The sequence below is a fragment of the Ischnura elegans genome, chromosome 3, assembly GCF_921293095.1.
Source record: "Ischnura elegans chromosome 3, ioIscEleg1.1, whole genome shotgun sequence".
NCBI classification, from domain to species: Eukaryota; Metazoa; Arthropoda; class Insecta; order Odonata; family Coenagrionidae; genus Ischnura; species Ischnura elegans.
In genome coordinates, this window is record NC_060248.1 from 107,434,533 (window position 1) to 107,459,092 (window position 24,560).

The 24,560-nt window shown below is 41.0% G+C and overlaps 1 protein-coding gene and 1 non-coding gene across 4 annotated transcripts in view; one reads left to right on the forward strand and one right to left on the reverse strand.

Annotated features, from left to right (window-relative positions):
* The window catches only part of LOC124156330 (protein spire homolog 1), a 582,796-nt gene that overhangs the window by 69,935 nt on the left and 488,301 nt on the right, over positions 1–24,560 (forward strand). The window lies entirely within an intron of this gene.
* Trnag-gcc lies at positions 20,218–20,289 on the reverse strand. The gene has a single exon. It is a non-coding gene; the product is annotated as a tRNA-Gly (tRNA).

The following is a 24,560-nucleotide window of genomic DNA, read 5'->3' on the forward strand; positions in this document are numbered from 1 at the left end:
TTATAGTCGAGATAGTGAATGCTTTGGGGCCGACTTTGGCCAATATGGAAATGATGATGGCCAGATATAAGCTGAAAATTAACCAAAAAAAAAGATTGAGATGTTAATAAGGGGCGAAAAGAGAGGAGGCTAGGAAAAATGTTAAAGTAAGTAAACAAAATATTGAGTATATAGAAGAGTTTTGTTACGAAGGTAGCCGAATTACCATAGGTGGAAGATGCAATAAAGAAAAAGTTGGTAGAATAGCACTGGCGAAGAGGGCTCTCTGCAAAAAGAAAAATCTGCTTACAGCTTATATGGCACAGGTTATAAAGAATGTAAAAGGGTAGGAGTACTTCACTATGAAAAGGCTATCAAATGGAGAGCTGTGTCAAACTAATATTAGGATTGCTGACTTATGATGATTATTCAATCCTCATAGTGACTGCAAATATTGGGTATACTCGAAGAAGAATTCAAATTTAAATTTGAGGTAGTTTTATAATGCCGAGGTTAACTAATTCATCGAAATGTTCTATTTATTATCTTCTACTCAATTCAATTCTCAGAAGCATATTTCTGGAAAAAAAATATGGAAAGTGTGATTTTGTAAAGCTTCCTGTGGGAATTTCAAATTTATATCGAACACTTTTTGCTTGAAAAATTATGCGTAATCGATTCATACTTGTATGTCCCATTCCGATTTCTTGTGCTTTGAAAATGTGGTATTTTGCGCAAAGTTTATTTATAGGTGAAGAAAAATTACGATGCATTACCGATGATCAAATAAATTAGATCGTGGACATATAGAGGAAGGGAACCTGGCAATAACTCAGGGGATTGATACATGGAAGTTACAGTGTTGTAAATATATAAAAACGGTAGATTTTATTGTGAGAGTTAAAAACAAGTATAAATGAAAAATTACTCTCAAATTCTTTAATAATTTCGGTTTGTTTATTGCCATTACGCTCTCTCTAACTTGTTTCATTCTCAACGTACGAGAGAGACCTTAAATGTATTTCAAAAGATTTACATTTTTCCTTACTCAATTAGCCGGCGTTTGACTTTTAAGTGTACCTGGAATTACTTTCCCATCTCTTTTTGAAATGCGCTAACAACCTCCTCCCCCTCCCCTGCAACCGGTCTATTGGAGCGAACCCAGATTGCTGCAGTTTTACTACCCACGAGCTTGCTAACGAGTCGCTTCGGTTTAAATTGACCAGAGGCGTGGTCATTTTTCCTTTCCATTCCTCCTCCTCGCATAAACTCCCTTTCTCTGCGAGACCAGAAGTGAGTGAGAGGTATGGGAAAGGAATGGAGTTGGATTGAATGCACTTAACAGCAAAGTGGACAGCTGGCCGCATCGTCCGGCACATTTTTTTTATGTCTGCACGGAGGCAGGTGTATCATCCTCTTCGTAAGTGACCGTAATATCCTCGGCGCGTATGCTTTCCAGCGCTGCTAACCTTCCCGTTTCGTTTTTACCCAATTCCGATTCTTAAATCGGGGAAACCTAGAGCACTGAACCGTAAAAACCTTAAACCCGGTGAACAAGCCATGAATTTAGTCTACCGTGAAAAAAAACTGGAAATAGCCGTGAATTTCGTCATAAAACCTTAAAAATCTCTCAAACTAGATTGTAGAACTACGGTTGACAGATGAAAAGAAAAATCGATACTTGGATCATGTTTCAAGGCCGATTCACGTGTTGACACTGTCCACGCAGTTATTGGCCCGTGAGCCATGGCGACACACCTTAAGCCTGTGATTGGAGGACCGGTAACCGGTAAAGTGTTCATTAACCCTGGCGAAAAATCATACACTTCTTCAATTCCCTACCACCCTGCTTCTTCGATTACCCCACTCACAACCAGGCCCTGCCTGCATTTTGCTAACGACAGGTGACGTCATAAGGGATGGCACTTCTATTCCTGCGTTTGCATTCACTGCGTGTATTGCATTTTTATTTAATGTGCGGCCGATGATTGTTACGTAATCAATATTTCTGTCTAAAATGCCTTATCCTCAGAACGTGAATTTGACGACATTTAGACCGTGAAAACCTGGAAAAAACCGTGAATTTTATTAGAATAACCGTGAATAATTTAGTTAGAGTGGGAAGCCAGTAAATGCTTACTCACTAGGATTGACCGCTGGAAAAAACATCTTTTACAGTAGAGTTCATACGGTTTTTATAGTTACAACACTGTGACTTCCATTTATCAATCCTCTGAGTCATTGCCAGGTTTCCTCTCTCTATGTCCACGATCTAATTTATTTGATCATCGCTAATGCATCGTAATTTTTCGTGACCTATAATCCTACTTTGGTTTAGTTTCCAAACCTAATTGCTGGGTACTAATGCCGATTAGTGGCTGAACAGTATTAATGGGTTAATCTTGTTAATTTTTCTACGTAACAGTTTTCTTTCGCCGAAAACAAAATCAGGAGGAGTCAAATAGGATTTATTGTTAGTGAAGAACTCTCGCTCTTTTTTTATATAAAAAGTTTTTTTTTTGATCGAAACGTTCCCTGAAATGTTGCGTGGGATATGTTCTGAATAATACTCACTGATTTTATTTGCGAAAGAAAAAGGTTCACGGCATCATAATCTTTTGCAATTTTTGTATGATTTTTAGATTTAATGCTTTTTTTGCCATTTTTTCATTGATTGCAGATGGTTTTCGGTCCTGGTCATCACTTTCAAAAACCGAAAGCAATAATGAGATGGCGAAAATTTGCATTATCGAATATCAAGGAACCCTAGGCAACCAAATAAGATTGAAAATATTCTAGTGTTACCTGAAGCTATCAATTATTGCAGTCGTGAGATTGCAGTGTCTCGCCTTGGTGTAGCTTAATGTACTCACGCTAAATCTACGCTGACCTCAAGATATCACATTATTTATGGCGGCGATGAATGAACAGTGGTTTTTCCGGTAGTAAGTCGAACCCGCTTCATTGATTGCTTTGTGCGGATCCTAGTAACGCGAACGTGGAATGTTTATTAAGGTTCACTTCTTCAGCCATTGCTCTTTCTAATCCTCACCGATGTGTCCGTGTCGCATTCTCTCGTGTTCTGCAGAAAAAAAAGAGAGTTGAGCTTCCGCAGCGTGGACGCGGAATGCATATTTCGATCCTTTTGAAGCTCCTCCTGCACGCCTCTGCATGCAGAGAGCGATTCTTATGAAATCAATGCTATCGCGACTGAGGATCGAGGGCTATATTGCGCCCATTCAATACACGCGCTCGCCCTTGCAAATATCACTAGCGCAAAACTGGCGTCCGCGTTGAGCCTTGTGGGACATATTACGAACTTCTCACCGCATGCGGTAGATCTCAGCCGACTGTACCACACCATCCGGAACGCTCCGTGACGTTCGACACGGCGAAACACTACAGCCATCTACTCTAGCTTTGACACTCCGCCTGCTATAGTTACCATCATGGCGGACGATTGTTTACCTTTTTTTTGAGCCGAGCTGCCGTTTTCAAAACGAAATATCCGACCATACAGGCTCGGTTGCGCTCACATTTTGTGTTATTTGCCATATTAATATCTAAGTAAACGCAAGGAATATAATATTAGACATCGATGAAACTTCCCGAGTCACCTACATTGGAAATACATCGCTGTTGTAATTTGATAATCGCCTCAACATTATGCATGTCTGATAATATAGGGGTCGTTCCGTGACTTGAAGTTTTACTATTGACACAATAAAGCCGTAGATAGAATTGGAGGAAAATTGCAAATCGATTTATCAACCTCCTGCAGACAGAACTGCTGATAGTGTAATATGGTTACATGTTTTGGTGGTTCTTTGGCATCCCCTTTTGCTCTGTATGATAAAAATTCATCTTAGTTCAATGTTCGAACTTCAGCCCTCTTGTTAACTATTTTGGTTTCAAGTGACCAGCGGGGATGCTACCATCAAAAGTTAGGCGTTGGCCGCCGGAAGTTTCAAAGATATTTCACCCACACTCAACCATGTAGCCATGAAGTCATTTCTCTGTTCAATTCGTAGTCAACCGCCGGCTATCTCAAGTTTGAACGCGAAGGAATGTGTTTTTTACTTGCAATGAGAATAATCAGAGAATTATGACATAGTCGATTTATGTAACATATGGCTCATGCTCCCAAATTTTAGTCCTACCTAATCGAAATGGCATATTGAATACTTGTTGCTTTTGGATCCATTAGGGTTTTTTATTCTCTTGTGATAGCGCAGTACTATTTCTTATCTATGAAGATGGAAGTTAAAAAAGAGAAAAAATGTATGGAGCACCGGCCAAATTTAAATATCAAATTTGAAATTTGGCGTTATTTGTAAACGAGTGAGTCGGCAACCGTAAAGCGAGGTGAAAGTCTCAAAGGGTGTCCAATTCCGAATATTTGTTCATACTTTAGTAACATTTAGTAACATACTTTACTAACATTTGTACATACGTTATTATGAGGAATTAAATAGGAAGATTGAAGAAACCTTTTTTTACAGCTGTGTTTGACCGCTCTGTTGCGGGTGAACTGCAGACTTTCTATCCCTTTATCTTTAGTTCCTATTGAGCCATCTTATTGATTCTAATTTTGACCATTTATGCTTGATAATTTTTTTCCCTTCTAATGATTCATTGCGGGAAGTTTTTTTCCTCCTCTTTCATCGAACTTTGGTCAATCTTGAGCAAGTTCTCCACCTAATCACGGTAGCGGATGCGATCCCTATCGCATCGTTTATTTCCACTCGTCAGGTGGATTGATTGCTAATTGTCTCTCTGCAGTCATCAAATAGGATTTCGAGATCGCTTCGTTTTTACGTCGATCTCTAGCGGTATAGGAGCAAGTTTTTTTGTTCCCTTCATCTGTGCGCGCGGTAAAACGTTCTTCGGCGGTAGATTCGTTAAAAAAAAGGTGTTGGAACGGTCCGCTCGCTCGCTGGAGTGTCGTGGGAATGTTTCGTTCGACTATCGAGTCATTTTTTTGCTAGAACCAATATTCATTCCACATCGCATTGCGCACCATTCCATCTCGTATTACGCATCATGCCAGCCTCGTTGGCCGTGGGGTAAAGTCCTCGCCTTCCAAACCGTGGGTCGTGGGTTCGAATCCCACCTGGGTAGGTGTTCTCTTGCCAGGGCATGGATGTTTGTATTGTGTATTGTTTATCCTCCGTTGTAAAGGCCTTACAGTACTGTTTACGGGGAAGTTGGAAATAAATAAATAAAATATGTTGGTTTACTTGGATACGGCGTGGAAAGCTTGGGGAGCGTTATAACCTAGGGGGGTAGGCTACTGACCGAAAGGTCCAGGGTTCAATTCCAAGGTGAATCCTTTCGGGATCCCCTTTTGCACGCACACAGAATAGTTCTTTGCATTATTAAAATAGTTCCCGTCCTTTGGTATGACATTATTTCAGGCTTGTAATGGTGGAAAGGCGATATATCCCTAATAAAATACAAATAAGAAATGGCAATTTCCGCACTTTAATATATAACTCCACTACCGACCATGGTTTACTCTCTTGTCATTTTTAAGTTTATTGTCAAGCCTTGAATGTGACATGGAGTGTCGAAGCCATGGTTGGTAGTGGAGTTACTTATTAAAGCGTTGAAATTTCCAGCCTTAGGCTGTATACTACTTCTTTCTTTCATGTTCGTTTCCATCAATTGGTTTTCGAGTCATGGCGTATCGGGTTAGGTTTATTTAAGGGGAAGGGATTTGTGAAGGTAGGAGTGCAGTTTTTGGGGTTTAGTGTTTTAGTTTCGCAGGGAGCCTGTAACTCCCAGAGTTGAGACAGTTACTCATTCTCAATGAGGGAATAAGACTCAGCAAGGGTATTCAGTGAAGCTTTTAGACTTTGAAGCAGCGGAGTAATTGTAAGATCTTTACGGGTGATTTTGTGGCTCATGAACCAGAGTGCACCGATGATCTTGCGGATGATGCCGTTATCGGTTGATTGTATCCATGTGAGATGGGTCACTGTTGTGTGAAGCTATACAGGAGAAGGGTAAGATAGAAGGGGTTTGATAATGCTGATTTTAACACCCCTTTCGGACAGCTTTTCGGACACCTCAAAGGTGATTGTACATCCTGAGCATCATTTTGTTTTTTCCATTTTTTAGCTTGTGGACTTGTGTTGCTATAAATTATATTTGAGATTGTATACAACTATGAGGAACTTAGCTCTAGACTCTTAGCTCTACGGCCGAGAATGGAAAAAGTGTAGTGAAGTGCTCCGAAAGCCGTGACGTATTGCATTCGTCACGGCTTTTGGAGCACTTCATTACAGCATTTATAGCATACTAATGCTGTGGCAAATAGTATTTGAAATCATCCTTGAATCGCATTTGTAATAAATGTTATCGAAAAAGCGAATAAGAGCCAGGCGATAGAGAAATCCTGAATCCTTTGGGGCGTGTGTCACATGGTGGGCTTTCGGCGACTGATGGCGCGGCGCGGAAATAAACATCCTCGCATCGTCGCCCGCTTTCATTGCTCTATCGAGTGGCGAAGTTAGGTTCTCAGGCTCTCTCCCTTTGGCGGCATCCGACGACTTTCACCGCGGGCCCGCCCACCCACCCTCGAATATCGATCCGAACGATTCTCCCGTTAAGCCTCGAACGAGGAAAATATTAGCGGGAAGTCCACCCTCATCTCCGTGGCCGTTTCTTGACTCTCCCTCTCACTGTGGCGATGAAAAAAAGGAGTCATTCGCCTTCCATAGGAACCGTCACTGTCCATTTGGCGAACTCATTTCTTCCTCCGCCTCCCCCGCCACCACATTCATTTCAATAATGATATTATTGTCTAAACAGGGTGGAGAAAAATTATGTCTCGAAATTTTAACTCAGGATAGCTGATTCCAGGAGGAACCAACATTACCTATGATGGAATGAAAATACACAACCTTGGTAACTTTTCACTGGAAAATTATTTATTATAAAATTTTACCTACTTGTGGAAGCACTTAGTACTTGAGAATGACGCCTCAGCGTCGAAACGCGTCGTACCAATAAATAATTTTCCAGTGAAAAGTTACCAAGGTTGTGTATTTTCACTTCAACATGGATTTTCACAAAGTAAAAGCCGAATCAATCGAGTTTATTACCTATGACGTTTAGATCGAATACGCACCATTTTTAAACTTCAAAAACCATGAGCCAAGCGGACCGATTGGCCGCGAGTTTGTCATGTTGCCAGGTGTTCAGGTCTTTTCCTAACTTCGAATGTTTTGCCTGTCGGAGATCGCGATTCATCCAAGGCCTAAAAGGATCTGTACTTGAAAAATGGTGCGTTTTCGACCTAAATATCACTCGTAATATTTGTTCCTCCATGCATTACCTATCCAGGGTTAACATTTTGTGGCATAATTTTTCTACGCCCTGTATACTATACTTTTTTGACATTTCACTAGTAGTGTACATTGTATATCTTTTGTATTGTAAAGGTTTGAATACCATTTTTTAATATGTTTGCATTGACGCTGTCGAGGGGTTAGGTGGAAGAGGTCTAAGAGGTTCTTAGTCTCAACCTCGCTCGAATAAAGGCATATTATTATTATACTATAAAACCCAATTCCAACCACTGTCTGACTGACTCATGCAAATGTTTGGGGTGAACGAGACGAGATTGGACAAAATATCCCTTTCTAAAATAGTGTAAAACCCTGGGAAGAATTATCGAGACAATATAAACTTTTTTCTGTTTTCAATCAAACTAAGGTTACATTTCACCGAAAAAAAACGATAGTTACGGAACAGCCAGCCGACAATAATTATTAGAACTGCCTGAGTTACGATAAAAGGCCGCAGGGGGATCTTTTCTGCGGGGTCAGAAACCCCCCCCCCGCCACAATCGAGTGAAAGTTAGTCATGCTCTCTACTGAAATTTTCAACTTATTAAGGAATGAGCCAGTATTAACATATTGACCTGAATACCTTAATTATTTTTGTCTAACTTTGTAGCAAAATCTCTGTGTTTTATCATATTAGTGTATAATTTTTGCATCGAATATGAGGAAGCTAGTGTTACATTTAATTATTTGTGATAATTATGCTAAAACTGTTTTTCAGCTAAGCCATTTTCACACCATTACTGTTCTTCGTTTACTTATAAAAGAAATAACAGGATTCCTTTAAGTTTAACTATTTTGTGACGCATTTTATTGTATGCTATAGCCTTAATTTCCTTCTTTGTCTTGTCTTCTTGTTTAATCATTATCTCGTGAAATTTTTACCGTTGCGCTATGGAACCTTAAAATATAAAGGTCATCTCCGAAACGTACAAAACAGATGATTGAACTAACAGATCCATGTTGGTGAAACGGAGTCGAACCTCGTTAACGGTATAGCTCACGAAAATGAACGTGAATCTTGGGAAAATACCGTGCGAAAGTTCACGACGCGAATTCCAGTGGAGTTCGTCAACATTTTCGTCGTGTGAGAGCTTCTGGCTATTTTTTCAAGGTTCCGAAAGACGTGCGGATATGAAGTCATACTCGCAAACGACGAACGACCTTTTGTGCCTGCCTACTCCCCGTCGTCATTCATCTCTTCTTACTTCCCTACTCTCCCGTCGAGGTCTTTTTCTCTCTCTCCGACACCGTACCTGTGTCTCTGCTGGACCCCGCCCTGTTCCGGCGAAGCGCGGGCGCCTGCCCCCCTTCTCTCCCCCCCGCTGTAGCACCCTGCACCATTTACCCCGCTTCCTTGCCGTTTTCGCACCCCACCTACCACCCTCTCGGGATGGACACCCACCGACTTCCACCCTTTTATGGGCGCGAGGGTTCCGGGTTCAACGAGACGCACCAGATGGCGCTCTTGACTTCTCATGACCCACAACCACGCGCCAGTGGACAATACTCTTACGGGCCGGTTCTTGGAATAAATCAGCTGTAAGTTATCCGCGGGGATCAACTTGTATGAGATTCCAGAACCTTGTACATCAATGGCGTAGGTAAATAAAAAATATTTTAAAACCATGCTTTTTCCAAAACCATTATAAAATGTTCAAAAAAGTAATAAAATAAGCTTTCTAATCACTGATAATACTGTGATGAAAAGATTATTTTTTCAAATTTAGTGTATATTCACTGTTATTTTATCGCACAATCATCGCAATTTAAACAGCTTATATCAAAATGGGTGAGATTGGGCAATTTTATTGTTGATACTCGCTCAAAGCTTAATTGACCGTTTATCCATCCCACAAAATGATCGTTTAATTGACCTTAAAGATAGTTTCAGACAATTATAATCGCACATTTTCGTCCATACTTATTGATTTAATATCCTTAAAAATCCAGAGTATTAAATAAAATGTCGAAAAGGCTGGATACCCAAGAAAAACCGTTTTCATTTGGTAACTGCAAACTGAATCCAAATATATATTTGCGTTGTCATAGTTAGGTTACTAAGGAGTTGCGACGCCATTTTTATAGAAAAAATTGCTTCAAATTGTCTTCCATACCACCTCCTGAAGTATCGCAAATTTCTCCTTAAACATCCTGTATAACTTGAAATTTTTAAGACGACAAATTTTAATTTTTAGGGAATAAATGGCCGCCGGAAAAATGCAGTTGAAGGAGGATTCGTGGTCTTTAAGAAGCATAGCTGAATATACTCGAGTATACCCTAGGTTACATGCGATTGTCATTTTGTTTTAGTTACGTCGTCGACCTCTTTCGCTTTCATTGTCGCACCTTGGGGAAAGAAAACCAATCTTTTGTCTCTAGGTCGCGAGTTCATTTCCCGTGACCGTCGTCATGTCTCTTTATTGTGAACCCACTCTTGCAGGCCCTCCTCTCCCCCCTCCCCTTCATTACGTCCCACCTACATCCCACCTCAGACCTCGCGCTGAGTAACACGTCGTGGGGGAAACGTCTGCGAGACATTCTTAGTTCTTTTTTTTTCTCTTGTCTTCTCCCAGCCGGTTCATTCTATTATTCTCGTTCACCTTCTTAACCGCCGAAGGTAATCTTTAGAGGTCTCGGAAAATCATTAAAAATTTTGGAGATGTGAGTTGCAGCTTGTGATATCTAATGCGTTATGATGGAAAATATAATTTATTTAGATGTGGAGTTTTTGAAGCGCTGATGTGAAACTCGAAAGTTTTGTGTCCATCAAAGCACATATGATTTTTTGTGATTTCTTAGATTTATTTCAATTTATTACTTCTACTAAAATCTTAGTCAGGAAAAATAAAAACTCCATAAATTGATGAATGCACAGGGGTATATCATCGATTTTATTTTTTGTATTTTATACGTATTCCTCTTATGTTATACTTGATGTCTTTCAGTGCCTTTTTTTGAGGTGGCATTCATAAAACTCTAGAATGAATTAGGTGTACTATACCTTGTATCCTCTCATGGTAATTGCTCTGTTTCGAGACATTTAGGCCTATTTTTTACCTCCTTCCTGCTTTGACGTCATTCTCGATAGGTCTATATCTATTTCCATAATTCCGTGTATTTTATTTTCCTTCTATATATATCTATTTACCTTTGTAATTGGCCGTTAATGGAAAATTTTGATGCATTCATTCTTACACTGATTCACGGCCTGATAATGATCGCAAATAGAAATAATTTACCAGAAAAAATCTAGCAATACTTTCATGGCTTGTTGCATCGATTATATGGCACTTATATGTCCTTCCTTCCCAAGGGAGACGTGTTGTTTTTTTGATTTATATATTTTTTTCACTAGAGATCTAGAAAGCGTCGCCCAACGTCTCCTCGCAATTTTTGTCGCAGATGCCTCCCCAGAGCGTTAAGTGTAACGCGTCCATTTTCCACTATTCCGAAATTCCGCGTCGTCACGTTGGCTCCGTTAAGTCGGTTTCTCCGAGAAAAAAATATGAAAAGCTCCCGTCCGCTTCGCTTCCGACTTTTTCCAGGATCGATTCAGACGCCCATCAACTCGGAATTCTCCCCTTACCCTACACTCTCTCAATACATCCCTCGACTTAAAGACCCGCCACTTATTCTTCCCAGAAGCTCCTGTGAGCGTCTTGTGAGCCTGAGGAATCGAGTGGATGTACACGGTAGGATGGATGATCCGGGCGGATTTTTGTAGGTTATTTCAGATATTTTAGTTTAATAAGACATTGCTATATTTCCTGCGTGCAAAAAAGCATTACAGGATTTTCAGGAAAATCCTGTGGTAATATATGAAGTGTCTCAATTAACTAGTATTAAGAACCTACACCACATCGTGCCGTATATCATGCGAAATATTTCAGCTAATCTTTCAACTTGATAAGTGTTATCTACGGAGAGAATAAATCATGGATATTCGCGCAGTTATCTCATTTGAAATACGTTGATGAATTACTATTATTTTTTGGGAAATGTCAACATTGGGTATGAATATTTTTTTTTATGCAATGGAATCTCTCCTTTTAAAATTGATTAAGCCTTTCTTGGTCACTCAGACGATGCATGAAATGGAGAATTAAAAATATCACTGCATGAAAATCATTACTGGTACTCCTCATCATTATACCGCGATAATTAAAATCGTGTGATTGTCTGACAGTCATAAATTTGCAATTCGTTTGGTGTTCGTACCCCAAGGTTCGTAACCTTGACCCTGTTCATCCGTTGTGAAGGCGTTTGAAAGGCATGCGAAATGTTCCATTTTAAGCAGCTATGGCGTCGTAATTAATATCCCATCGTCTTGCGACGGTTGTTTCCTGAAGGGAGTTCAGGACGTTTTTTTTTTTACTTCCGGTTGATTTTTCCTCTTCATTATATTCGTGATTGTGGTAACGGTCATTGCAAATTGGATGCACGAGTGACATTGAATATTGTCAGGGGACTCGGATACATATTGGTTCACTCTCTTTCACATTTCTTGGATAAGTCGCCTGTGGAGACGTGAAGGTGAATGCGTTGGTGTCCGAAGGAACTGCCATCTTTATTAAGGGTGCGAATTCCTCCTTCCTCCCTGATCTGATCAAAGGCTAACGCGGTCGGTTGTGGCGCCGGCGAAGAGCGGGCTGAAATCGAAAAAAGCTGACCAATACTGATATCTCTCCTATTTTTTAAGGTGTAACCATTTTTTTACTTGCCTCATAATTTTTTGCCTCCTAACATCGAATATGACAGTTTTCACGTTGGAAATTCAGGGACCTCTGTAAAGCAAAATGACTTGAATCATAAAAATATAGTTTTCAAACGTTAAAATGGTTTTCAGCTGTAATTGATGTTTTGATGTAATATTCCTTAATTATTTTCAAAATTTCTTAAACTGAGTTTAATTGATAAATAACGCGTAAATACGCTAATTGATAATTGATCGCAAATCGATTTTCTGTCCTAAGCTTATATTCTTAAAGCGATAGGATTTGGAGTAAAATATTCCATCGGTTAATGTTTTATTTGATTGTTATATATATTTATTAAGAACGAAAATGCAAGCAGCTGAGTGGTCACATTATTTATATTAATATTTTATTTTATATTCTTTAGTATTTAAACATAACTATGAATCGGGAACCAATCAAATATTAAGTATAGATTTATGTAAATGCAGTTGAAAATACTCTTCGGACGAATCGCCTTGGCGACATCGGAGGATGAATGGATGAAGAATGGAGCTGCGAGCGAAGTAGCGGGAAGCTGGGGTTTTTGTCCCACCCCACTACTACTGCTTCTATCTTTATTTTTTTATCCCCGCGCGTAGTACCGTCACACATGCCTGCGAGCTGTTTAGCTATTGTGTGCGTAGAGTTGCACTGCCCGTTGTTGTGCTTGAGGGTGTGTGTGTGTATATATATGTATATGCATCTCCTGGAGAAGCTCCACCTTCTTCATCTCCCTCTCTCCGCGTTCTCGAGCGCGCGCAACGCAGTCGTGCCGTGGGACACTAGAACGATGCTTTCCCACGGTGGCACCGAAAAAAATGTGTGGCGGAGGAGTGTAGGTGTGTGTTAGGGGTGGGTTTAGGGTTCTCCGAAGGGGAAGAGAAGGGAAAGGTTGAGGGTGGTTGCTATGGTGAGGGTAGTAGGAGAGAGAGAGAGAGGGCGTGTGGAGTTCCTGCCCTCTTACCAGAGAGGTGGCGATGCCCCAGAGAAGAGTGTGGGCTGCTGCGGACGGAATTCCTTCCTCCTCCTCCTTCCTTTTTGACCTGCTCCTCCTCCCCTCTCTTCACCCTTCCCTCCCCGTCTCTGCCGCCTAGAGTACCACCCATCCACCCCCAACCGCTGCCCTCTGCATCATCCCACGCCCCTCGCTCACGACTCTCGGCTGCTTGCATTTTCGTTCTCTGAGAGAGAGAAAAGTCTCTCTTTTTTACATACTCTCCCGCTATTTTTCTTTTAAATTTCCGTCCCATCCGACCGACGACGCGTGAACCATGCGGATGGGTTCTCCTTAAGATAGTTTATTATTATTATTATTATAGTATTCTACCGATTAAGGTAGGTTTCCATGGAGTATTCAAGAAGTGATCTGGGAGCCTCTCTTTCCTTCCAGCTCTGCCTTCTTTAATTCACTGTAAGGCCTACTCCCTTTCAATCTATCTAAAAATCCTGTTTTTTATCTTCCCCTCCCTCGTTTCCCTAACATTCTACCCTCTAACACCATTTTCAACATCCCCTCTCCACTAAGTACTCCTCCCATCCCTACCTTCTGTCTCCACCGTATCTCATCTAAAAGCTGCCTCTCCTCGCCAACCATATCCAGCATTTCGTCGTTTCTCCTCCTCTCCGTCCATTTCACCCTCTCCATTCTTCTTCATACCCACATCTCGAATGCCTCCAATCTTCTCTCGTCTTCTTTCCTCAGTGTCCACGTTTCCGCACCGTAGAGAGCTACACTCCAGATCAAACTCTTCACTAACCTTTTCTTTAAACTCTTACATAACGATCCTCTTAGAAGCTCCTTCCTGTTCATGAACGCCTCCTTCGCTAATGCAATTCGCTTCCTGATTTTCTTGCTACTGTGTCCGTTTTCTTCTAATGTGCTGCCCAAATCGTTAAATTGTTCTACCTGCTCAAGTTTTTCCCCACCTACTTTTATCTTGAGTCTCACATACCTCGCTCGCGATGGAGATGGAAAATATCTCTTTTTTTGTCGAAACAAATGGTACGAATGCGAATCAGATTTAATGAAATCAAATTAATAAATAATTGAAGACCTGAGAATGTTTATGAATTTTATTTGAATTTTCAAACATGTATTGGATTCCTGCATCTCTGAGGACGATGGGCGAGTTGTGCATCGGAACTTCGATAGGAGATATGTAGGACCTTACCCGGTGTGAGAACCGAGAAATCTTCACTGGCATTGTTCGCCGGAAGAAAACCAGAAATTAAAACCTCTTGTGCATGTAGGTGATGGTTCATCCCCTGCCAAACACCTCTGTAGGTGGCTTGCAGGCAGGGGTGCCGACTTACAAAAAATATTGGGGGGGCCCAAACTGGGGACCTGGCCCCGGTAAATTTTATAAGTAGTGAATTTTAAGTTTTTTATGCATTTTAGAAGAGTCATAAGATCAACATTAGAACCCTGATCACTCGACTCTCGATATCTGGACACTGGGGAAAATCGACAAGCCTGACACATTTTTTCCTCACATCTGTAACGAATTTTTGGGGGGGCTCGGGACCCCTCAGGCCCCATGGAGTCGGCGCCACTGCTTGCAGGGTAATATGTATATCAAGATGTAAGAAAGTCACGTGACACAATTCCACGTTACTATCGAGACGTTCGAGGCATGTTGGGACCGAAGAAGTGACGTCACCCGTTCTCTATTATAGTCCTCAGCACTTGGGTTGTAACCTCACTGCTTTTGTATTGTACTGAAAAGCTGTAATTTTCTAGTAGTAAAAACGGTACTTAATGTACTTATAAAGTTTAATGTAATTTTTTATCAGGTATATTTCGACGTAATGATTTTGTAATCCTTCGAAAATCGTAATTTTTTGTGACTTTTTCGAAGTATTTAATTTTTATCTTAGCAACCAAGGGTGACGTAAGAAAACAATTGCCCACTTGTATTTAAAGATAATGAGATCATATATAATAATCGTTTTCTTGCTCCGTATATCAATGATACGTCGATATCAGCGGGAAGTATGGGGAACAGATATAATTTTTTTCCGTTAAATATATATTCGGAAGGAATTTTAGCAACGAAGCACGTAAAAACGCAAAAATAGAATCATATCAGACAGTAATTATTATAGGCTTCCGTAATCGAGTATCGTTTGACCCTCCGCTGCCCCCGACTGTCTTTTTCTCTTCCGTCACCCCATCCATCCGTTGGCCGCGCGAGGAATCCATTTCCTTTCCTTACCTGCTGCGGTTTACCTTACCTTTATTTTCTCCCCCTCCTCCTACGCCCGGGTGAGAAAGTTTCAACTTCTTTGATCCGCCTCCTCGTGTCGGTATGTTTCAATCGTCTCTCTCTCTCTCCCCCTGGGCGACGCGACGTTCGGTTGTTTTTGTGTGCACCGTTCCGTTTTTCCTCCCTTCATCGTGGTTGGTGGTTGGAGTTTTGAAAGTGATTCCTCAGTAAAAATGACTTAAATGTCATTTTATTGACTTGATGGCTGTTGGAAGAAAAAACTTGAAATTTTTGAGAGATGAGAATCTTCCACATTAGAAAATCGATTCAGGCTTGGCTACGTGGAAATGCTATGTATAACCGTGATACAAATTACCATTTTTAGTTTTTACCATGGATATTTACGCAAATTTTTATGGATCATACGTTGAACACTCTCGTATACGAGAATGACTGATAGTTAGGTTGCGAAGTAGTTTTGTTCGCTACAGTAAAGCACTGTTTTAAATGATTGCACTTTTAAAGCACTGTTTTTTTGCGATGCATGTTTATACAGAGAAGTATTACTTCTATAGGTAGGTAGAAGAGACTCTTCAATAGTTTCCTATATCTCAAGTAGTACGAAAACAGACATGATGACATCATGCAAGGTAAAATTTTCAAACTTTAGATACAGACAAATGTTGAGCAGGATTCACTCTACTTAGTCTGAAAATTTAATGATGATAGCACAAGTTTTAAGCGACTTAGAAGTCAACATAAAGGACAGGTCATGTTAGAGATATGCCATATTAAGCCAGGTTTATATTAACTAAATTGAATTAAGAATTAAATTTAGTCAAAGGAGCACGCTTTTCCTGATGAATATTCATCATAACGATTTTCTAGTGTCATTTTTCTTTTGCCGATTTTCGACTGAAATGTGCTTTTTATTGTCGAAATTCCCACAGATTTCAAAGTATTCGTATTGAAATTATCTGGGTGAGTAGATTAGAAACTGTTCAACATTTTTATTTATGTCAAATATTAATAAAATACATTTAAAAATTTTTCCCATTGCATTGTAATTCTGTTCCGTTATATTGTTTTTGAAATACCGATCTCTAATGTTCATTATGGAAACCACCTGTGATCGTAGTTTGACTACTTAAGTTTAGATTATAAATCGACCTCCGCGGGTATTCACATGGTTCCAGTTGTTTACGCTTCCTTCCCCCGGTATTTTATTTTTATGCTGCACTGTTATTTGAGCGCGCCCTTCGAAGATCGAAGGTTCTGAACAGCTGACAGAGACCCCGGTAGTAGCGTTCGTGCGTGAAGAATCGGTTCTGCCTGGAATGGCTCTCTTGCATCGGATCCGTAAGATTCCATTCCATCCAACTGTTTGCAAACGTCCCGCGAAAAGGTAGGAAAGGGTGACTTTTGGATTCTGCGCATGCGGCGAGGATTGGACCTTCAAATCCGAGTACTCAAGTAATTCCCCGACCATGTTGAAATCGAAGCGGTATGTTTTTATTACGTGTGAAAATTTCGTTCCCGTCTAAAATAGGATACTTGAAGGAGCAGAGATATCGGAATTTTGAATAGAAACATTTTTTGCTATATTTTTTTGTGATTTACAGCTTCAATTAGTAATTTTGGCCTTGATGTTTTTAAAAAAAATTAATTTCATCCGAACGTGGCGTTACAATCCCTCTCAGTGTGGTATCATATGAACTCAGTAGGTTTATCTGTACACCCGTATTAGGGCTCAAATGGCGTCTCATATTTAGCCAAATACGAGGAATGTTTGGTATTTGAATCAGTGATCGCCTACGACGCTTGAGTAACGGCTCACGTCCACGGGAACGGGTCATTTACATCGTGTCATCATTGCTGCCCTGGAGCGTTGAATGAATCATCGAACGATTCATTTGAAGTGTATATATAGGCCTTTCCAAATTGACTCCTTGTAGGTCATTTTCTGAGTCTTTACAAACGACCAGCCGCGGTAGCCTACATAAGAAGCCTATGCCGGCCTCGGTGGCGGCGCGGTAAAGTCCTCGCCTGCCAGACAAGAGGTCGCGGGTTCGAGTCCCGCCTGGTTAGGTTGCCCCTATCATGGTCGTTCGTGCGCGTGTAATTGCTATGTAGCTGAATAATCCCGAAGTAAAAGGCCAATATGTGATGTTTTAAATAGAAAAAATAAAATTAGTATTCGAAGAATGATCGTAGGCTTTCCCGGCGTATAGCATTGTGGAAGGTTACTCGGGATTTCACCGGGTCAGGTTCTCCAACTCCATCTCGGCCGACATTTCGATGGGCGAGTTGTCCATCGTATTCGGGGCATGATGCATCCCTGGAGCGTTGAATGAATCATCGAACGATTCGTTTGAAGTGAAGATATAGGCCTTCCCAAATTGACTCCGTGTAGGTCATTTTCTGAATCTTTACGAACAACTTGCGGTGGCATGATGCAGGGATGCCCTGAAGACGATGGACAACTCGCCCATCGAAACGTCGGCCGAGATGGAGTTGGAGAACCTGACCCGGTGGAAATCCCGTGTAACCTGCCACAAATAAGTATTCATTTGAAGATCCAACAGCTTTCCGAATGTGGTCATTTTCATTCGGAAATACAGAATAAAACCTCTAGCGGACAGCAGTGAAACTGATCTGGCGTTGCAGCCTTCTCTCTCCTTGTAACCTCAGCACCGCTCGTAAACCACACTGACGCCCTCTGTAGACAGGTGCCGAGGCATCGCAGCCGACCCTCCGGGAGGGGGCAGAGGGGGGGCTTTCCGATCCTCCCACCATTGCACCTTGCTCCCAGCCTCCTCTCCGTCCCTCCCCTCCCCCAACCTCACCCCCTGCACCCCCTACTCCCCTCTTCTCCGCAGCGTTCATTCAAGCAGAGGAACGGGCAGGTAAGGTCGTGACGCTGCTTTGTCTCGCTGTTGTTTCTCATCCTTGCTTGCCTACTACCTGCTGGCTCGCTTCCCTGCTCCATCTTTTCCCGTCCGTCTTCCCTTCGGCTTCGTGCACCGTTCTGTCCCCGTGGAAACCGTCTCCACCCTGCATTTCGTAGGTGTTTACTGAAGATTAGGATCTAGAGTCCGGGGAATAACCTATTATGGACCTGTATCTGGAAAGCGCATTTCCTCGCCAACATACAGGGTGTTTCAGATGAATCCGCAAGACTTCATCAGGTGGTAGGGGAGACAATTTTAAGCAATTTTTGTTCATAAACATGGGGTCGCAACTTCTTTGTTACTGAGTCATTGCAACGCAATTTTTTGAAATGCTCTTCGCAGTTACAATGACAGCGGTTTTTCTTGGGTATCCAACCTTTTCGACATTATATTTTATATTCTGGATTTTTAAGGACATTAAGTAATTAAAATTGGACGAAAGTGTGCGGTTATTATTGCCTGAAACAATCTCAAAATGGGTGAGATTGCGCAATTGTATTGTTGGTACTCGCTGAAAGCTCTCGTTTTATTAACCTCAAAGATTAATTTTGGGAGACAAATTTTCGATGGTTTCAATAAGCATCGGAAACATAAACACAATTTTGCAATTAGAATCGGAAAGAATTATCTTGGCAAAAACCGCGTTAAATAGTATGTTTTTTTTTATAACAAACCGTTCCCAGGTGAGGGTCATTTTCAAGAAATTCTTTACTGTCACATCGCTGATCTGTTTTCCTGTTAATACTCGCATTAGAAATAGAAAAATGCTTATATCCTGTGTGATATATGCCACGATGTGGTGGAAGTTATTAATATTAGTCAAATAAGACGTTGCATTATTTCCACTGAATTTGTCGCAGCACGTCGCTTCTCGTTGTTAAATCAACACTATTAACTTGAAGGATGAATTATTACGATACCTCCACTTCATAAACGCTCAACAATCGCCCGCCGAATCAAATCCGCTCATCTAGTATTACATATTATTGTATTATATTATGATAGTATTATATTGTGTATTATAAGGGCTATCTAGATGACCGGATTTGAATCGGTGGGCGATTGTTGAGCGTTCATGCAGTGGAGGTATCGATTACTGATACTGAGTTACTTGTGAATGTTGTTGTAGCAACGAAACGCGTGGTGCTAAAATAAACTCAGTGGGGATGATGCAATGTCTTATTTAACTAATAATAAAGAATGCGTGTTTCAAATGTGATTCACAGCTAGACTTCTAATTTTGTGAAGTCGAATGGCCTTGAATTTCAACCGCTGATTTGTTGCATCCCCTGCGTTGGCAACGGTCCACGACGAAAATCGATGTTAATCCGTGCAATTCCCGCATTCCTACTCCCTCTCTCTCACCTCTCAGTTTATGGTGAGACGTTTCACTCGAACCCCGCTCAGCATTATTAGCACTTGAAAGAAATCCCATCCGTAAGGAATCGGAGAGCGCTCGGCCTCGTCGAGTTTCCGCTTTGCAAAAGTTTACGAACGACTCGTGCGGGTTGTTTTTTTTCTTTCTCTTTTAACCTTCGCCAGCGACTAGTAGTAACTTAGTTTTCGTTTCTCTCACAGTTTTCCGTTACTCAGTTCGTCGGTTTTATTGCCGTCAGAGCATCATCGGCCATCTCGCGCTGGAGTGAGCAGGTGTCTGCGCTGGTAAAAGCCGCCGAGAAGTCCTTACGGTCTTAGTTGCATGCGACGTGGTGTGATGCATTTCTTGACCGCCTCAAGGAGTTAGGGAATCTAGATCTCGTTTGAGAAATGTAAAGCGATGCATCTTCGTTGCTGGCGCATGACTTTCCGGACTTAATCTAGCGGAACTCTCCCTCCGAAAATCTCCTATTCGAAGCCTTAAACAAATGGAAATTAAAAAAAAAATTTAATTCTCAAACCACCGGATACAGCTCTTATTGGCCATTTTACACCAGGGTGTTCAACAAATGTAACAAACGTACACAAACGCCATGCCCTGGACCGGGGAAACCTACCCAGGCGGGACTCGAACCCGCGACCTCTTGCTTGGCAGGCGAGAACGTTACCCCGCCGCCACCGAATACATTGATCACACTTTTCATTGAAGTTCTTAATTCTTTTATTTTTTCGTTCTCGCACCTGGCACATTTCTCAGCTCACTGCTCGTGAAGTCATGCTTTCCTCATTACCGGTGCGTGACGAAGAAATGTAGCCTCAAAGGCATGGAGCGTGCGAGAGAAGCGTGTGCAGTTTATTAAGTAATCTCCAATGAAAGTTTTTTTATTCAAAGGTACTTAGTCTCATTTACCGCATCTGGCGCAGTTTGACCTTTTCCACGTCGGAAATCGTTTGGACTCGTGTGTTGCTGGATAAATATTTCATCAGATCTTAGGCTTCGCTCTTGAGTTGTCATCTCGGTTGGTTGCCGAGGTTAGGTCTCAATTCACCTATCCACCACGTCGAAGACACTGTAACGCATGATGTTTAATTATTGATGTTGATGTTGTTCGGAAGTTGATGAGAGGATAAGGGAGATTGTGGAGTGGAGAAAAAAGTTGTTCTAAGTAGTGAGGCAAAAAGAAACTATGTCTTAAAGAAAATAAGGAGCGTTTTGAACAAAGCAAAAGTTTGACGTTACAGTACTTACTTGTTAACCCATAGTATCGCGCTTTGATCTTGAAGTTTTACTTATCATACAAGATATCACCTATCTTGGCTTGGGATTTTGAAGCCTTTTTAAAGCGCCGTATGTATCTTTTAATTAAGATCTTGACGAGGCATTTTAGGGAAGTATTGGGAACCGTGAAGGAAGAGGATGCGTTGCAACGTGGTGATAAATTTGAATGCTCAAAATTTGGATAAATTTTCTCGTGCATCAAATCATGCCAAAATTACGGAATTTCTGACGGGTAAAGAGACAACCGAGGGGTTACCTAAAATAATACTATATTTAAAAAAAATGTTTTTATCGCGAACTTTAGTGGAAAAAATGGTTGTTTTGACTCTATCATCCTCGTTCCTTTGCATGATCGCAGCCCCCGCCGCCATCGGATTTTGGAGGCCATTTTTAAAAAACTAATCTCCAAAAGTATTCAATTTTAAATTCCGAATAACAATTTAGATAAAGTTGAAATCATGATGAAAGTGTTAGAATATTGCATTTCCACCTGGTTATGAACTATCGTGAAAATTTCAGCCTGATAGCTGCACGGAAAGTGGGTTAAAAATGAGTTGCAAGATTTGACACGGAAAAAATGACAATCAACAAAGCGAGTTTAGAAAAGAGCGTCATAATGTGGAAAACAAAAGAGGAGGAGGTGGTATGGGCCAGCGGTCCTCGCATCTGACGTCACTCCACCTTGCAGCAGCGCTCTCCGAATACCTCCTTCCTCCAACCCTTTTCTCGCGCATTCCCGACTCCCATCACCTGTTATGTGTTTGTTTTCGCGCGCGCTTAACGGTTTGCTTAGTGAAGTGGGGGATGGGGAAGGGATGATCTTCCCATCTTTCTCTCTCTCTCGCCGAGTGTTGTTGGGATGGAACTGAAAAACGCCGGGTGGGGTATAAATCTTCTTCGCGGAAGGAAGCATCATCCACCCTCCACACAATTTCTCCCTTTTCTTCTCCTTGATAGGGGATCGCCACTGTCATATTCCCACCCTTTCTCTCATTCCAAAAGGTCACCAGTTCGAGCACCCTGTTATGGAAGTCGTAATGTTTCCACTTGAACCACCACATGGTTCGTGGGCGATTATTTATTTGCCTATGCATCCTTTTTCCCACCTTCTTCCACTTCCCTCTCTCCTCCATTTCTTTCATTATTTCCTCCGTTATCCATGGATTTTTAGTGCTCCTACTGTCATCGTAGCCAATTGACTTCTCGGCCGCTTTTACTATTCCTGTTTCAATAATATCCAGGCCTTCCTCTACGTACAGTGAATTTTCAATTTCTCGGATGCTATTTTCCGCAAGTTCCTGATATCATCTCCTCATAAGATATCATTCCTCTCTTTCTCCATTTCCTTTTTGATATTTTCATAGGCTCCCGCCCCTCCCGCTTACCCTGGCGGGTATTCCATACCCCCCAGTATTAGTACCCCGCCTAACCTTCATTCCTAGCTGCGCCCCTGCTCCTGTGAGCATTTAATAAATTATTTTTCCCCTTGTCCACTCCGCCACTTTTGTGAAAGTTTTTGTCGCAAGTACGTGGGCGCCGAGGAAAATTGGTCGCGGCTAGGCGATTTATAAATGCAAACTAATTTAATGCCAAGAGGGGCTTGGCACCTGTCTCTGGTTAACATCGCAGAAAAATACGGGGACATGAATTGAAAAACAAACTAGGCATTGAGCAGGAAGGAGAAGGGACACTTCTAATGCCATAATTCCGATGCTCACCTCCTTATTCGTCTTACTTCCTGTTCAGACAACGTTGATTGGTAGCTAGGCGCGTAAATTTTTCTGTGTGCGTTTACACAAACAGCATTACTTATGTATCGCAATGGTACCCCCAAATTTTGTCGTGCAATTAAGAATGAGTACTGCAATTCAAATAAAAAATGCATACGTTTTGATGGTTCCGCATCAAACAAGTGTTTTCTTCGTTTGAAATAATAGAAAATGCTTTATTATTATCTATCCTTGCTAAAAGGCCGTTGAAGGGTAATTGCTCATTTGTTTCTCTGCAACGACAGTTCTCACCATCGTGAAATGGCAAAATTGAAAACTATTAGTTCCACGTGTATGGTTATCGTGTGATATCGATTTTTCCGTTTTGGTTGGATACTCAGAAGCCGAAAATCGGTATTGCTATTATTCAGGCTGAGATCATTTGTGCAAACGATGAGCTCGTGCTACTCTGCGCGTAAGCTTATGAATGAGGACTATTGAAAAAGAAAATTGAGGAAATTTTCGTTTGAATGAGTAATTTTTTAAACATTGGGAATCTTGTACATTCGATACGGATTCATTAAAATAGGTTGGCAGAATTGAATACTTAACACTTGCCGTACTCACCTTAGTACTGTAGATTTGTACTGCTGTGTTGGCCATTTGAAATACTTTTATGTTATTTATTAATGACGAACTGCAGATGCGAGAAGTCGGTGTTTGGTATCCATTAAAGGAATAATGAGTTTAGTTTTTTATTTGTTTATTTAGAGTTAGTACCACTTTGTTACAAAATACTAAAAAAACTACCATTTTTCAAAAGACAGATGGCGTAATATTACGCCCGTATCACGCAAAGTGATAAATAAAGTTAATGGACAGAGATACAACGAGAAAATTGCCCATATAGGTGTTGTGTGTGAATCGAGTATTAGTCTCGTGGTGCTGGAATGTAAATTCCACGCTATCCCATCTCTCTCTCTCTATTTCTCTTTTGAATGCCTCGCCTCTATATTCCCATGGAAACGATCCTCACCTCCAACGAGGAGAGAGGACCGTTCACCGAAAGAACCGTTGGCACGGAAGATCTCGAGTTGAAGCAATTAACCATTCCCCCTCCTCCTCCTGCACGTCCTCAAGATGCATCATCCAACTCGTCGAACCTTCAAACTATTCCTCTTTTCCATTTCGTTTTATTTCGGATATATCGGGCGTCAGGGGGCGGGGACGGAGGAAGGTGCTTTGCCAGGGGGAAAGGAAATTTACTATGGAAAGCTCTTTTTCCCTGTTTGGTTCCGTTGTTCCGTACCCACAGATTACCTACCCTTCCTCCTTGGGATGGTCCAAGCCATTTAAATCCTCCAAAAATAAGACGCATTTTCCTCTCTCGGGATCAACTTTGGAGTGTCGAAATGGTGAAGTCTTAATTTAAATCGTGGTGTGTTGCCGTTAATGTTTCGTAGGTGCTGTTTCAGAACATTTTTTCATTTTATTTTACGAGGAATTATTTCATCGCCAACTTTTTGTCCACAAAAAATGTTCATGAGTAGGTTACGTTAATGCAGCATAGATTTTTAACAAATTTTCCACAGTATTAATACGTATTCACATTGTTTATTATGAAGAATTCTGTCACGTATGTGGTTGAGACTCAAAACATTAAGGTTATGTAAATTACTATTTCGATGGTCATATTAATATCCTCTTTCCATTCGTCTTTGAAGAAGAATTGTTTCAATGATTTACAATAGGATTTTTAAAAGGAGTTTCAAGGATTTTTTAAAGAGATTTTTCTGATTATGAACCTTCCTATGTAACGTACCTTCGCGGAGTCTTACTAGATAAATAATTGAACCTAAAAGAAATAATATCCGTTTGATTTTCATATAAATCCTAAATTCTTTCGATTTACTTTTGTGTTGCGCATTAATGCTGCGGATCTTAAAGCTGGCGTTGAAAATTGAATGC